Genomic DNA, 16,545 nt, shown 5'->3' on the forward strand with positions numbered 1-16,545 from the left:
TTAAAACTCTTCACCTGGAGGTTGTGTGTTGTGCTTTTAAAAGTGCATTGATGTTTGCAATAATACCACTGGTTTGTTTGTTGCACCAAAAAGAAAAGTGTCCATACTTTTAAGATGACATTCCTGAAATTATCACAGTTTTATATTGTATTATTCACCTTCTTGCTTTTTTTTGTTTGTTTGTTTGTTTTTTAAGTTGTCCTTTTCCAGCATTGTAACAAGCAGAATGATGGTCTTGCTGCTGTGTTGAGCCAAAAAAATTTGCTTTGCCAAGGGGAGCTTTAATGGGTATAAGGCTCCTCTTGATAATAAGATTTTTTTTAAAAAATAATTGTTTATTACTGAATTTACATAAAATTGTCAATTTTCTATTTCATAATATTTTAATAAGACAAAATGCAGTTGAGGCAACAGTTGATGCATCAAAAACATTGGAGCAGACTTTCCCTTGCCCGGACGGGGATCACAGGGGCCCCCCTCTGGGGTAGGTTTTATTAACATCAACGCGTTATCTGAGATCTGAACTGAAGAATATTTAGAGTGATTTTACTGATTATAACGGTTTCATCTGGACATTTAAAAAAGTGTAACATTTTTCTGTGTGGAGTGTTTTTCTTTTCTTCCTGTCACAGCATTTCTGGCTGTGAATCTGCTAAAACACTGCATTGTTATGGTACTTCAGAAATGCATGTAGATGTGTCAGATCAGATTATTACAGTAATCTGATTACTCCCACATAACTGATATTGATTGTCATGTAAATGGACTCAGTGTTTTATCTCTTTTATGTCTTTAATATTAAAAAAAATAGGTGGTGTTACACAGTAAGCTGTAAATGAATCAATATCTAATCGAATTGGCTTTCTAATCGAAATGTAGTCAAAATAGGCTGCTGTGAATCAAATCAAATTGATTCAGGAAATTAGTGATTATACTCACTCCTAGATAGTAGTTCTTGGTGTATAGGAGTGACACAGTGTCAGAATATGAGCAATGAAGAGTGTTCAAAGATGAGTTTGATCGTGAAAATGCAACAGTACCCCAGCAAAGGTTCAGAGGCAGACCAAGTGGGCTTCAAGTCCTGGGAGATCAGCTTCAGTCACAGAACACGAATCCCAGCCACCACAACACAGAGACGACCACGCATCCACTGAGAGGAAAGCCCCAGCCAGAGCCATGGGGCACTGGCCACAGTGGGCCACGATTGGCAGCCGCCAGCCCTGCTGGGTAAACAGTTTGTCTTCAGCTGACTTCATACCAAAGTAGTGCCACTATCCTACATATGAGCTAATTTCAAGAAGGACCTCTGCCTCATGATGTCTAAAATCAGTAGCCAGAATGATTCAACCTGTGTTTATAGTGAAAATCTTGCATGCACCATATGTCAAGTATGTTCTTGAAGTACTAAGTACTAAGAGGAAGTGATGCTTGAAATTTCCATCAATCTGAGTATGAGTGCATGCCAGCGCAACATTAGAAGTTCTATGAGTATCAAAACAAGTCGACATGCTTGCAGCCTTGTGTGCACCATCATTAAGGTTCCTATCAGTCCTTGCAGAGGGAATTCTCTCGGAAAGTGCTGTTTGACTTCCACACAAGTGATTTTATTAAGTCTCTATACTGCATGTGGCAGCCACACAGCAGAGTATCTGGCTACTCTGTTTAAATTGCTTTAAGGCAAAGCTAGAGTAGATGTTTTCACAAGGCTTCAAGTGGCTGCTAAAGGTTTCTTAAGTAATGATTATTGGCTTCCATACATGCAGAGAATGCCTGGAAGCCGGTCTGTTAAACACTGCTGTGTTTTTTTCTTTCTATTGTCTGAGTGACACCCTCATTTACTGGTGACAATACCAGAGTTATTTATCGACAACAAATAGATGCCTGCGGCACTGCTACTACTTTTTTTCCCCCGTCAATTTCAGTAACTTCATTCTCAGTCTTAAGATGAGTTGGAACTACTGTAAAGACAGAAGGGTGAAAAAAAATAGTGATGAAAGGTGAGTAAATGAAAAGAAACAACAATAAAGAGATAGCTCTTCTTATCTGAACACTTGTGGGTGTGTGTCGTTATAGCAGCATCAAGGTGATGCGTGCTGCCCATCTTGTGTCAACAGTGGTGTATTTACATAAGGTGCTTCCCACTGGACCCGGCTTCTGTCCTGAGAGCTCCAGGCGCTGCAATGGTGAGGCAGTGTGATTAGATTTACAGATAGAGATTAATGTGAACAGAGTTTATAGCACAAAGGCATAAATCATAAAGAAGTAGCTGGAAGCTTTGTGGTTGACCTTTTGAATGGTGATAATGATGCTGGAGACAGATACACTCCTACTGGGGCTGTGAGGCTAGCATGCCTGAGTTTAGACTGAGCTGTCACAAATGTAAAATGTGCACATGCATGGGGTTAATAGGTGGGTCAGTCAACAGTGTAGTGCATTTAGATAAAAGTGACAGCATGTGTGAACCTGTCACAGCATAGCGTGCTAGAAAGTAAGGAACATTAGTAAATACACTTAGCTCATGCACACACAGTGACAGGCTGCTACCTGGTGCTCATGCTCATCTTGAAGTGGGAAGTGAAACCTGTCTGCCTTTCTGTCGGTACATCTGTCTCCCTGTCTGTCCTTTCGCTGCAGAGCATCAGCAGGGTTATTAGAGTAGCCCTATGGCTGTCACTGATAAGGCCTGTATGGGTGCTGCCACTGACAGCGCTGCCTGCCTGCGTGGCAAACACAAGTGGCTCTGGCCAGGGGATTACTGCCTGCTGCCATTTCTGCTGATGCCTTTCTTTATGTTATCCTCTCCAGTCAGATGTGCTGCATTTGAATAACTTGGCTGATGTTGTAGAAATGGAACTCCTTGAAATTGCCACCTGCATACAAATGAAGGTGCACAGACAGAGCGCTTGCACGTTCATGCAGCCCATTTGGTCTCACTTGCTTTACTAGCCTCACTGTCTCCATCTTTTCTTTCCTCCTGCTAGTGGCCATAACTGGTTATTTACATGCTCTGTCACTTACTGGGCGGAGTGATGCTGATGGGTTAGGAGGCTCGCTAATCCACTCTGCTGCTGTCATTAGAGAGAAGCAAACAGACTATTACCACCTCCTCCTCCTCTTTCTGCTCATCATAAGCTTGCTTGAACCACACACACACACACACACACACACGCACACATAGAGTGATGGAGAGTGCCTCTTGTTTCTTTAGCACTGCTGAGTGGAGCCCTGCCTTGGTAATTGATCCTGTTTGGTACATGGGGAGGAGGCAGGCAGAAAAGGAGGGAGGTCCTAAGTGTTGTCAGTTTGCTGCATTAATTTTTCAACTGTGGCCAGTGAGGCTGGAGGGATGAGGAGGGGCCCATTGCAGAGAGGAGACATACCATACTGTACCTAATGCTGGCTACACTTACTGTATATTGCTGCTTATTGGTGCTTATGCTCAAAATAAGTTCCTCTCTGTGAGACTACTTTATGATTCAACCGATTTGTCCACTCACTCACAGCGTCCTGCTGATGACAAATTTGTTTTCCTCTGTCTCCTTTTCTTCTGTGGCTCATAAATAGCCTTCTGGTGGTTGTGTGACTTATGCCTCTTTGTCTGGGTGTTTGTGCCTTCTCATGGTGTACAGTATGTACAGCTGATAATAGACAGGCCTCAGTCTGTGCTTTTTGATCCCAGTTCTGGGCTTCGGTCCATGACTCACTAATGATGTCACCAAGACAGCTGACACGGACTGAGCTGAAAAGAAGCAAAAACACTTTGTTTCAGTCTGCCATTTTCCCTCGTAGAAATTGCTATTATTACTACTGTGTTCCTCACAGCTCAACCTTAGCAGATTGTGTCAACATATTCATCGTCTATAATTAGTCGCAACACCATCAGAGTGCTGGTCAGTGACTGTAGAGGAGTTTAATGTCCGTCAGAGTCACGTTAGTGAACGCTTCCATGAGTCATGAAAAGATGCTCACAGCCACAGTAGACGTCACTGCTGACATTTGTGTAGATATGAGTCACAATTTCTTGCCTTTATTTAATACTTCTTAAGCTATTTAAATGTGACATGTTTCATGCAGCATCTCTAGCGCTTGTCCTCTGCTAAGGTTCACCACCTCGGAGCTTGTCACAGATGTCTTACAGAGTGGATAGAAAAGAGTTTTGACGATGTAGTGTGGAAAACACACTGTGGGAGAGAGCTGCCTGGAGGCTACACAGGAGTGAAGTCATGATCACTGGAGTTAAAGAACTCAACTTCTACACTGTCAGGATGGGTTGTATGTTGAGGACAGATCTCTCCTCTTAACTTTAGAGGTCAATTTGTCACACTGCAGATCCAAAAGGCTGCTTCAGGATGAAATTAATGTGAATATACCTTAAAACAGAGAAGTACTACTGTGCTTTTTTTATATTAGTATCTTAGCACGAACTTTTGATGAAGACTTTCTGTTACTGATTTGTCATCTTTTAAATTTCAACTAAGATGATCCAGAGGTCATCAGATGGGTTAATTGTTTGGACAAAATCTCCTATTTCCCTACAATATGGGTATTTATGTATGAAAGTAAACATAAAACAACATGCCAACACTAATGTTACTTACTTTGACAGAGCAGATGTGACTATACATAAATCCTGTTATCTTTCTGTATTCAAGCCCAAAGTGGGCACCACTCAGAAAGACCTACATGCATGGTCTGTGGCTCGTATCCATCAAACTGACAATCGGCGATCAGGAACATCTTTCTTTCTTGGCGCTTGTGTATGATGCACAATGTGTGATGGTGTGTGATGCACTGCCTGTAGATTCAGCATGTTAAATTTATGTCTGGTTTATTGATGATTGAAATCATAATGACTGACTTTTTAGGGTTTGCTGTGTATTCATGTGTTATTTTTTATTTTATTTTTTATTTGAAATAATCTGTTCTCTGAGGCAAACAGTGCTGGCTTAGTATTTAACCTCAACAATGCAAAGCAGCAAACATCATAAAAGGCAGGAACAGGACAGATAGTCTGTGATTTACAGCCTCTGTCAGGTCACACAGGTGAGAGTCCTCACTCTTTTGTCCCATCCAACAGGTGTGTTTTCTTTCTTAGGATTGATTCCTCTCTACCATCTTCACCCCCTCCTATCCGCTCACCCTCCTGCCAGCTTAGCTAGCCAGAACAGGCCTTATTCCACTCCAAAACCATGATTGCATTCTTGAGCTATTCCACCCCCCTCTTCTTCAGAACAAGAGCCCTCCGCTTCTCTCTGCCTTTCAAGTAGAGGCTGCCGAGTACATTTCCCCTTTGAAGATGTAATCTTGGAAAACACAGAGACATCTCCTGGATTATCTTAAATGTCTTCAGTATGTCAACAGCCTAGCCCCGTTGCAGAGCAACTCTGGCCCGTTTAAAGGGTCGGCCGTGATGACAGCAGAGGAAAATGCCGCACCGCAGAGGTAATCACAGGGTCAATTCCGTTCCATTCAGGGCCAATCTCCCACTGTTAAAACTGGATGTTAAAAGACACAATGAAATGATGTATTTCCCCTTGTGGCAAGGCTGTGATTACAATCAAATGTAATAGCAGGCAGCGGAGTATTCTGTAACAGTTGGTGTTGGTAGGTGAGGTTTGTTTATGTCATGGTATTTTCCAAAAATATTATTACAATCCAAACAGTGCAACATCTTAACTAAGCATACAGAATAAGATGAGAAGCCCCACTGAGCAGTCACAAGAGGGAAAGTTAGTATATACCAAATTAGAGGCACATAAGTGGGCGCTCCTTGAAAAGGATCTTGACTTTGTAATCATATCAGATGTTATCGAGGGGAGGTTTTAGGAAGGGTAAGTGCTTGGAAACTGAATCAGAGAGAGGCTGCCTAGGGAACACGTTGTTATCATAATTACCTGCTGAGCGATGACTGCAGAACCGGTGTTGATGTTGACGCCGAGCTGCCCTCTTTTCTATCCGACAAGGATGTCTTGTGTGGGCTGCTGCCTGCTTCGACATCTCTTTGTGCTCTGTTCCCTGCATGAACCCCCCTCCCTCTCTCTCTCTTTCCAGCCAGGAACACAGACTACTGGCCAAAAAATGCAAATATTGTTTTGGTGAGATCAGGCTCACAGATTGAGGATGGACTTGCGTCAGTGTGTGCGTGCAGGCACTGGCAGGGTTTGGGGTCTGGGAGAAAATGAGACCTCTTCTTTTCTGACCGCTTCTGCTGCTACTCTGGAGATGACTGCATTTTTTATTTGCTTTAAATAAATATTACCAATGATCATCTTGAATGAAATGCAACCCTAAGCCTCTTCATTGATGGAATCTAAAAAGCAGGAAATAACAGGTGATTGTATGAAAAAGGGAGAAGGTGAAAGAGAAGGAAAGACCAGGGGGAGAAATGATTGACCTGTTTGTTTTTGAGAAAATACTATTCCTCTGCTAATTTCCTCCTGATAAGCATCTGACAACTCATAGTAAAGCGTTTTATCTTGGCTGGGGGAAAATGGCTTCTCTCTACTTCAATCTATTCTGTAGACTCTGCAGCTGTTTAAAATTTTGTTCTCTTTTTTTTTTTTCTTCTTTTTCATTTGAATAGACGTTATCAGTTTCATACAGTATGTTCACCTGCTGCTTGTTGCTCAACGTGGACTTAATCCTTCTGTCCCTCCTTCCTTCTCATTAGTCCTAACTATGACAGACACTACTGCAAATTCTCGCTCACTCTTCCTCCATCTAACATCATTGGCTGCCGTTTGCTGTGGGGGCATTGATTTTTACTGCTCTGCCTCTCCCTGGTTTAACAGTTGAGGAGTTGTGTTAAGACACCCAGGGACGGCTCTGCCTGTTTTAAGGAGATGAGGTTGGGTTTTATAGCTCTCCTCTTACCTCAGCCTTGAATGATAAGGTGTGTGTGTGTGTGTCTGTGCATGTGCGTATGTGCTCCATATATATATACAAAAAGTCTGTCTATGAGTTAAGCAGTCACTCGAGACCAGGATTCCCCCCATGAAGCTAAAGTAAACGTTGTGGTGTTAAGGGCTTTTAACAGACAAACTTGGGCTTTGTCATCTCCAGTGTTTGAATCACTTTAAAGACTTTGTACAGAAAATTGGTTTATCTCAGTCAGTGAACAGCCACATTGTCAGACAAGATTACCAGGGTTGAAGTGTTAAGAGAGTAATACAAATGGCAATTATAAAACAGGAGACCACTGGTTCGAGTAAAGAGTTGACACAGAGTTTGCATTCAAAGGGGACAAGAAATTTTAGACTTTCAGGCACCTACAACCCCCGACATCCCACACACACACACGTGCTCAGAAGTCACGGATACAGACACAAACCTCATTTAACACGATTAGTCTCTTTGAGGATTTTTACTGCAGCCTCTTATATCTTGGATGAAAGAGTTTGCACTCCTGACAGGGGAGGGAAAAAAAGAGCTGGAGTGTGCAGAAGCTACTACGAAGCACTCAGCTTTTTACTGTAATATTCGCCACATTATTAAGGAACACATTGCTTTGTGCTGTGTTGCTCTCAACACCATCTGTAGTGTGCTGCTCAAGTGGTAGCAATTTGCTTGTAGTCTGGTGTCTCTTGTGCAGCGTTACAAGTGAAATTCGATTGCAGATCTTGATGTTCTAGCGCATTTAGTTTCTCATAAATGTTTGCATTCCTCCATGATTGCTTCCCAGCAGTATCCAATATGCGAAAATGTACTGCTTTCACAGCATTTAGTTCTCTCTTGGACTCTTTGAATATGAGGCTTTTCTGTCATTTAAGACAATAAGAAAAAGACACATTTGCCTCATACTTCTCTTACCTAGAATTCAGTCTAAGCCTGACTGTAATTAAACCAGATTGTTTCCACTGTTAGATGACATTACCTTGACAAAAATATTCACATGGATGAAATAAAACCAATAAAAATCACCTCAATAAGGAACTTAATGTATGGCCAACCTAACAAGTGATATGATCTCTGTCTTAAAATGATCACCCTTGCACACTTACTTCACACACATTTTTAAAAGGGTCCATTGGTGCGTATTATAGCTGGGTAATATCAGCCTAATAGGCTTACCTGTCATCACGATATGGGACGTAGACCCTGTAAATCACATTTGTCTACGACACCTGCTCGCCTCCCTGCATATTTATGGTTTTCTCCTCCACCCCGTCCTCTTCTTTTTGGCCTCTGTCCAAAATCAACCCCCTCTTCCCACATTATGTTCTTCACTATGTTTCCCTTTTCTCATGGATTAAATGAGGGAGCAGGTGTTATGCTGTATAAGGGGCCCCTATTACTTCCATACACCCATAGTTTTTAAACCATATGTGCATTGTTTTCCTCAATATCTGTAGATCAGAACAGGATGCAACCTTTGAAAAAATAATCATTTTTACAACATCTTGTGAAACTGGACATTGATGTAAATTTTCAAAGATTAATGAAAGAGAGTTTTTACCCTTAAATGGGTAATCTTGTTAGTGAAGAAGCATAGGACAAAGAAATGTGGGACCCAATACATCTCTTTACATTGTCATGTTGTGGATGTCCACTTCAGTTGCTTTTATCTCTCTCTGACTACTTCTTTTACCAAATTACTCCCAGCTTGCACTGTTACCTTCTGGCATGGCCTGTTTTAAGTTCTTCATATCAATAAAAAAATGAATATCTGATTTACATTTGTTTGATACAGCTTAACAAAAGATCTCCTCAGATTAGCTTTGTTTGTGTATAGAAACCTGACAACTGTTTCCTTCAAAACCATCTCTATTGCTTAAGAGTTTGAAGTACAGATAATGCAAACTCTAGTCTCTTCACAGCTGACTTGTTTGCTGATGTGAGCATTAATCCAGTTGCCGAAAACAGCCGCTCAGATGTCAACAAATATTGCCACACCATCCTTATCAGTCCTTTTAAAGCAGTCATTCCTGCCATGACTGAACTACATTTTAGTTGTAATGTTATTTGATGCACAAAATCAGTCCTATCTAACTTCTGCAATACTTGCATCTATTGCTGCTCCTCATTATGGAACACTCTTGATCTGAGAGCTTGTTAAATAGTAGAGCTGCCAGAAAAGCCTAAAATGTTTACTGCAGGGTTAATTAACCTGATAGACTGAGCCTGGCATACATTTGTCATTTTCTTATGTGGACAGCAAGGAGTTGTGTGGTTTTAAAATATTTGCACCTCTTTAGACAAACAGTAATCCCTATACTTTTCTGACAGTGGTGTAGCACATCCTCATCTGTTTTATTGCTTATATGCTATAATCATGATTAAACCCAGTTTATTAATAATGAGTATAAACACATTAATGCTAGCAGCTCTGTGATGCTGATCTCTGACTCAGTAAAGCTTCAAACTATTTACAACAGGGTGCTGACAATGATTTGAATGCTATTAGTTTTTACAGGATATAGTTACAAACCAAAGCATTCAATAAATTTGAATTGACAACAACAAAAAGTTCTCCTTGTTTAAAAAAATTAGCCAAAATGATATTTAATCACAGATTTTACAATGAAACAAACGCTAACCAAACACTGCTTCAAGATGTCTAGGAACAGGAAATGTGCTTGTAGGCTAATCTTAAAACCTGTGTGTGTGTGCGTATGTGTGTGTGTATGTTCTGGGTCTTTGCTGGATTTGTATCAGCCTTAAAGAGTGCAGTGAAGCAGCAAGAAGAAACTAAGAGGTGTGTATTAAGGCTGTGCATCTTACTGCTCTGTGTGTAATGGACTCAGGATGAGGGCTGACCAAGCACTGGGCTGCTGATAACCTTTGGGAAGGACATTGTTCCTGTGCAGTAGGGGGTGGGGTCGCGTGGGGGGGTTCAAACAGGTCTGCTGCAGTATACGGACAGTACTGTGATTGGTGGTGCAGTTGTTCATTGGTTCATTCTCTTTCCAGCAGGGCTAGGAGGTAGAGTAAATGGGGCAGTATAGCAACGTCCCTCATGGTTTCCTCCATACATTTTTCAACAGTAGGGTGTATTTCTCTGATACATTTGTCCTCTGTCTGAACCAGGTTCTCTTGTGTATTCCATTAAAAGAAATTTACCAGCCCTTTTTTCTGTCTTTCTCTCCCTCAGATCAACGCTTGAGAAGAGGTCAGCGAGAGACCGTGCATAAGGAATCCATGAAGGGTGGGGTGGGGGAGGGGGTGACAACCACAGCAACACTGAGGTCACACAGGTAAAAGGATCTTTCTTTTAATCCACAGCTTGTTGATTGTGCACTCTTTGTTTCAGTCCTGGCTCTCTCTTTTTTTTTTGTTGTTTTTTTTGTTTTTTCTCCAACTTTGTAAAGGCAAAGTGAGGGAATAATGCGGCTGGTTTTGATTGGACCCTCCCGGGCTGGCGGCCGGGGCAGAACTGGGAACTGAGTAGTCTGCAGCTGCTGTTTATGAGGAGCTGAGCAGGATCCTGTTTGGCTCTTTCTAAAAAATCCAGCCAGCCGCTACAGAGAACCCTGTGGCCAGTGTCAATACATGGAGACATGAATAAGCCATGACGATATGATTGAAGAGCCATTTGTTTCCAAAGAATTTTCCTCTCCTTTTTGTTCAGTAAGCAGATGCAGGATTGGGAAAGAGGGAAAACACCATTCCTCAGCAATCTAGAGATGAGATGTGTAAAACAGTAATAAGACTCGATTTATAAACTATAAACCTATTCTTCGCCTTTATAAAATTAATTTCTTATATCTGTGAATCTAAAAATTTGTTTTTAGAGGATGCCCACAGGAGTGTAAACTCTGCCACATTTTTCCACTCTTCCAGTTTTACACTCTTTATTTGCCTTTCCTCGTGTGTTCACTACCAGGGATTAAACAGGATGACCGGGGGGCTTATAGGGTGGTTGGGGGCTGATCAGGAAGCAAATAAATAAATAAAGTACTAAGTAATCTTCCTTAATGCGGTATGTATGTGTGTGTGTGTGTGTGTGAATGCTGAGCAATGGCACTGCTTTGGGAGCATCTGCTCTGCATACTCATCTACAACATGCGGGTATGTGAAGACAGACAGACAGACAGACAGACACAGATACTTTACACACATGCACGACTTGCAGGGATCAGCCGAAGCGATTAGGACGTGGACTTCAGAGCACAGAAAGTGACAGGTTTAACACTCATGCACATGCGCCAACCGTCAAAACTATGATGAGTAATGCATAGAAAGAAAAGAGCTGCAAAAAGTTGATGACTGCAGATACATGAAAGTGTAAGAACAAGTTTTACTGCTTTTCTCAGCTGCTGTCATCCTCCATTCATCTTTCCTGCTGCCCAGGACTCACTCCTGTTCTATTTTCCCTTCTCTCACATTAACACATACACTTCCCACCAGAGGTTGATCAAACAACTGTGTAGTTGAAGCAGAATTTGGTCAGACAACCAGCCAAGCTTAGTAGCTCTTTGGTGTAATTTGTTTAGAAAGCCTATCAATGCTGGGAAACATGTAACAGACTGTTGCTGTTCACAGAGGAGTATTTTTTTTTGCCTGTAGCTCTAACTGAATGCATTTTTAATGAAAACAGTACATAATGCAGTCACTGTTCACAATAAACATTGTGTCTGTTGTTATTGATGAAGTTGAGCTCAAGAGGAGGAAGAGTGTTTATATTGGTGAGTAATGGTGAGCTGGGCCTCTTTTTGACCTTTACTGTACGTGTGTTTCCAGAAGAGCAGCTCACATAAAAACTAATCTATGTGTGTTTTGCTGTGAATTGGTGAGAGACACAGGTGAAGACAGGATGATAGCATGTGAGTGATCAAAAATATTATTCTCTGAGGAGCATTACCTCCAACTAGGAAGATGATGTTCAAAGGACAGGAATGTGTATTTTTATCCCTGCTGGTGAAATTCACTCTGGTTAAGATCTTACAGTCCTTTTTTTATTTCTTACTTTCACAAGCTGGCCTTTTTTTGTTTACTGCAAGAGGCATCTGACAAACAAGCAGAGGTATAAAGTGGTGAGAGTGGGAGGATGAGAGAGAACATTGTCTTTTCCTTTTCAGCTTAGGGAAAGAGCAGAACTGGTTGTGTGAGGATACTTGCTTTCCTTAACAATGTCTCTAACTATGCCTCGGGGCTGCCCCTCCTTCTCTGATGCAGCTGAGAGTTGTGTTGCGTTAGACTCTACACATTTCTTTGCATCAGATTGTCTTCCCAGTACAATTTAATATCTAAAGAAGCACTTTAACTTAGTCACCTTTTAAAATATTCACTGTATTTTCTTGCATTAGGAAGTTTTAGCGATTTTCAACAGGTTTAGCTGATATTTCCCTCTTTAGATGGTTATTGCTTCAGTTCATGTTTTAGCTGTAATTACTACAATAAACAATGGTCAGACATTGTTTTAGGGACCTAGATTTTCACTGCTGGTTGTTGCATTATATTTGTTCAGACTATCTAATCACTCCCTCCAGAATCTTTATGTGATGTTTTTTTTTTCTCCTGATGTTGTTTACCTGTGATGAAGCTTAATATGTTATATTTTCATCTCACAATGATGGTGTTCTCTTTTGTTTGACATCCCTTTATTCAAAAATATAATTATCTTATCTGCCCACAGAATTGACCACACTTTCTTTATTCACGGGAGCTTTTGCAAGCATTTGGGTACATGTCTGAGAGAAGTGAATTTTTTTTTGTCAACTCCCATGGATACATGAGACCTATGCAGTAACATCTAAAGGACCCACAGATACAGGATGGCCGCCTTCTAAAAAGAGTGGTATATTAAGGATACATTCACAGCAGCCCATCTGAATCAAATCCTATTTAATTTGTTTGGAAAGTCTGTTTTGTTTAGGGGGGTGAATATACGACTGAACTAAAATGCGAATCAACAAAGTGAACCCTCGTCCACCTAAAAACTTAGGTCTTGGTTCGCTTCAGGTGACCAAAATGCAGTAAGCGGACTACAACGCATGGCCTTGTTAACGTAACTACCCTTATGTAGAACGAAAGGCAGGAGAAATGTCTCAAGGTCAGACGTGGAGTGTGAATGAGGTAAAAGTTCTGATAAAAATCTGATGAAACCAAAACTGCTCGGATCTGAAGCAACTCCATATTTCGTTGTTATGCGATGGAAACATACATTGTCCTGCATTAACCAATAGATGAGCATGTTTTCTTGTTTGTTGTTTGTCTTGACTTGTTCTCAAGTAATACTTGATGTAGCGCCGCCTTTGGTGAGGTCGGGGAATACTTTATTTGAAAGGTTTGGTCCATTTGACTATGTGCAATGTGAAAGCCCCAACTGAACCAAGTCCCCACTTGTACCGAGTCTTTCAAACTATGAGGCGTGAAAACACCCTAAGATTTCTCAACAGAAAACAATAGCGATATTTTGTAGACACTCAACCACAGTACAGTTCTGAATTCTCTAAGAATATTTAAAGGGAAGTAAAGAAGGAAAGGAGACCTTCTAGCCTTAAAGACTTGGAGATCATAACAGAAGAGCAGTGGTCCAAAATCTCAAAAGATAAGCTAAGATCATTTCCATTAATTCCTGAGAGAGGGTACAACAAATGGACAAAGCAATGTCTTCCAGTCATTTAGGACATGTTTTTCTCATTTCTATAAAGAGTAAACCTAATGATTAAATAAAAAAAATTAAAAAAAGAAAATCACCATAAATCTAAATCTGACATGGTTGGACTTTTTATGTAAAAATGTACCAAACTAATAGGAATTTTATCCAAAATCAAGAAACTTAAGCAGCAAGTTGTAATAAATCCAAATTTTCCTTCAAACAGTGCCAAATGCTCATATAATCTGAAATGACATCACTCCAGTGGTCCGCCATCTTTGTACGCCAGTCGGTCCATTATGTTATCCATCACTGGGTTTCTCTGTCTAGCATTGTCAATTACCCAGAGGAAAACAACATTAGAGGCCTGAATGGGACACGGAGCTGTGGCTGGACTGACATGGCTGTGTTATATGATTACACAACCTGTTGGCTGTCCGCCTGTCAAGTGTCTCCTGACTCTGATGAATGGCTGTAATATGCCGCACATCACAACACGCCACGCCACACACTCATTAATGGCTTCTCATAATGCCGAGGACGTTCCCCCAATGCTGAAGCAGGACTCCCAGAGAGAGAGAAAGAGAGAGAGAGAGAGAGAGAGAGAGAGAGAGGAGGGGAAAGACACGGGTGGTAGTTGCAATGTGAGAGTGAGAAATGGTGCTCATGAATGCTTCAACCTTGTTGCAGTAAACAAAAGAAACACGGTGTCCTCATCAGCATAATTATACAAATTGTACAGCAGGATGCCAACGTCAGTCACGATTGGTGAATGAATGAGAGATGACAAAAAATGAAGAAAAAAAAACAGAGATGTAGAAATGATTATTTCTAAGTGAGACAAGTTTCTGAATTATATACATTTTTGTCCATCTGTGGTGTGTTTGCAAAGATTATCAGAAATAGTGTGTAGCTTAGCTGTGGGTGTGAGGAAACGTCACAATAGAGGTGCTTGAAGAAAGGAGACTGAATCTGTTGGATGCCATTTGAAGCTTAGCTGATTGCTCTTTCTTTCAGTGAATTATGAAATGTGCCATCCTAGATCCTCCAAACTACTCGACTCTCCTCTGTAACAAACAGATTTGATTCTCAGAGAGACACCACTCAAAGAGCTTTAAAATTAAAACGGTGAAAATTACTCTCAATGAGTTGTATTCTGAGTGGTGTGTGGGGGAGATGCTGTGCACAAATGACAGCATGGCAGCTAAAAAAATAGTATTTTTACAGAGTGTACAGAGAGGTAATCTAAAACCTATATAATGCTCAGCTGCAAAGGTGGTTTTACAGATGTCAGGCTTTCAGTGTGCAATGTTCACTGGCAAGCATCATCCACTACGAAGGAGCCCCACTGATAAGCACATTCTTTCTCTCCACTTGACAGGTCTCTCCTCAGTATACTAAGCCTTGGCTTTGTCTTGTCATATATTTTGCATCATCTCACTCTAAAGTCAGTATTTATTATAGAGACACAGATGTTAAAAGATTTTCAATTTCACCCTGCTCAGATACGCCAAGGTTTCAGGCTCTTCCACAGAGGAAAGAGATGAACCGTACTGCACCTGCAGTGTGTGTTCACAAGAGACAAAGAGACAGAGACAACCTGTCTGAATATTCCTCTATCTGTGTCTCGGTGTTAGTGTATGTACTCTTTCTCACAGCTTGAGTTTCTCAGTTTGAAATGCAACACCTGCAGATGTGTCTTGTAAACTGCAGCCGCCAGCTTCTCTCCTATTCAGAGGGGACTACTGAAACAAAGCCATTAAAGTAGCTCTCTCCACAAGGCGAAGATTTGGTGCATGGGTGTGTCTGTGCGTTCCACAATGATTTTCCATTGTTTTAATGCCAGAGTCTGTAAATTGAACAGCAGAAAAGTGCTTTATACTGTTAGCAGTTATGTGCTAAAATATGGACGTCAGAGGCCACTGACAACCTGTTGACATTGTGTAGATTTATGCAACATGCACACAGATACCCATACAAACATTCAGCTACAGCAGAGGTTTTCATGCATGTTAAAGCAATGGTTGCTGCTCATATTTGGGCCCTTCCAGCTCCAGATACCAGAGCCTGAGTTATTCTTCACGCTGCTCCCTGACCCTCCTAATTGAGAACGGCTGTTACTGAGACAGAAAGAACTAAACAAATGGAGAGATTGGGAACAGATTGTGGTGTGAAAGAAATAAGAACAAAAAATGAACGAATGAAAGGAGCAAAGAGTTAAAGCCGCACAGGCCGATGCTGATCAAGTGTTGCTAGCTCAACTGAAACCGAACCTCCCTCTACCTCTTATATGGGTTTCAGCCAAGCAAAGCCGATGTGTAGGAATGGCAAAGCAATATAATATGTGATAAAGCAGAAACAAAATGACATAAAGCGAGCAGAGAGAATTGCAGAAAGAGTATCATATCAGGGTGTTGGAAAGAGGGGCGGTAAGCTTAGTGACAGCTGCATGTCGCACTGGGTGAGGGTCTGTCCGTCTGTCAGAACAGATATTTCTGTCTGTTTAGTGCTGCCTTACAGGCTGCCAGAGACGCTCCTCGTGTCATCGCCGGGTGCCTGCTGTCACTGGCTAAAAAGGAGAGAGGGAGCGGAGCGTGTGTGTGAGTGAGAGTGACAGATAGAGAAATTCGAGCAGCTGTCTTGAAAGCTCTTCCACTCTGTCAGTACATCAAGAATCTGCTTTCCCCTGATATCTCATTGGTTACAGTGATTTAGGCAGATGCTTGTTAAAAAAAAGTTCCAGTATTTCTGCTGTTTATAGGGTCACCTTTGAGACACCAGCATGTTGCAATGCCTCTAGTGAATCAAACTTATATTTAGGTGGAAATTAGCTTGTTGCAACATGGTTTTTAGTGCTTCACTTGTGATGTAAAAAGTTGCAGTGGGTTTGATATTTTGCAGGTTTCCATTCTTTTGAATATGTATGTCCAGAATTACTGTTACTCAGTTTTCTGCAGAGGTGTATTTTTGAACTTCTGATTGTTTCTCATTTAAACCTAATCAAGGGA

General features: G+C 41.2%; 1 protein-coding gene across 3 annotated transcripts in view; it reads left to right on the forward strand.

Moving 5' to 3' along the window:
- Positions 1-16,545, forward strand: part of zmiz1a (zinc finger, MIZ-type containing 1a) — a 97,933-nt gene that overhangs the window by 14,103 nt on the left and 67,285 nt on the right. For all 3 annotated transcript variants that reach the window (XM_042010158.1, XM_042010160.1, XM_042010159.1), the window contains exon 2: positions 10,091-10,193. The gene's annotated coding sequence lies outside the window, so the exon portion shown is untranslated. The remainder of the gene's footprint in view (positions 1-10,090; positions 10,194-16,545) is intronic.

The sequence above is a fragment of the Melanotaenia boesemani genome, chromosome 16 (genome assembly GCF_017639745.1).
Source record: "Melanotaenia boesemani isolate fMelBoe1 chromosome 16, fMelBoe1.pri, whole genome shotgun sequence".
Taxonomy (NCBI): domain Eukaryota; kingdom Metazoa; phylum Chordata; class Actinopteri; order Atheriniformes; family Melanotaeniidae; genus Melanotaenia; species Melanotaenia boesemani.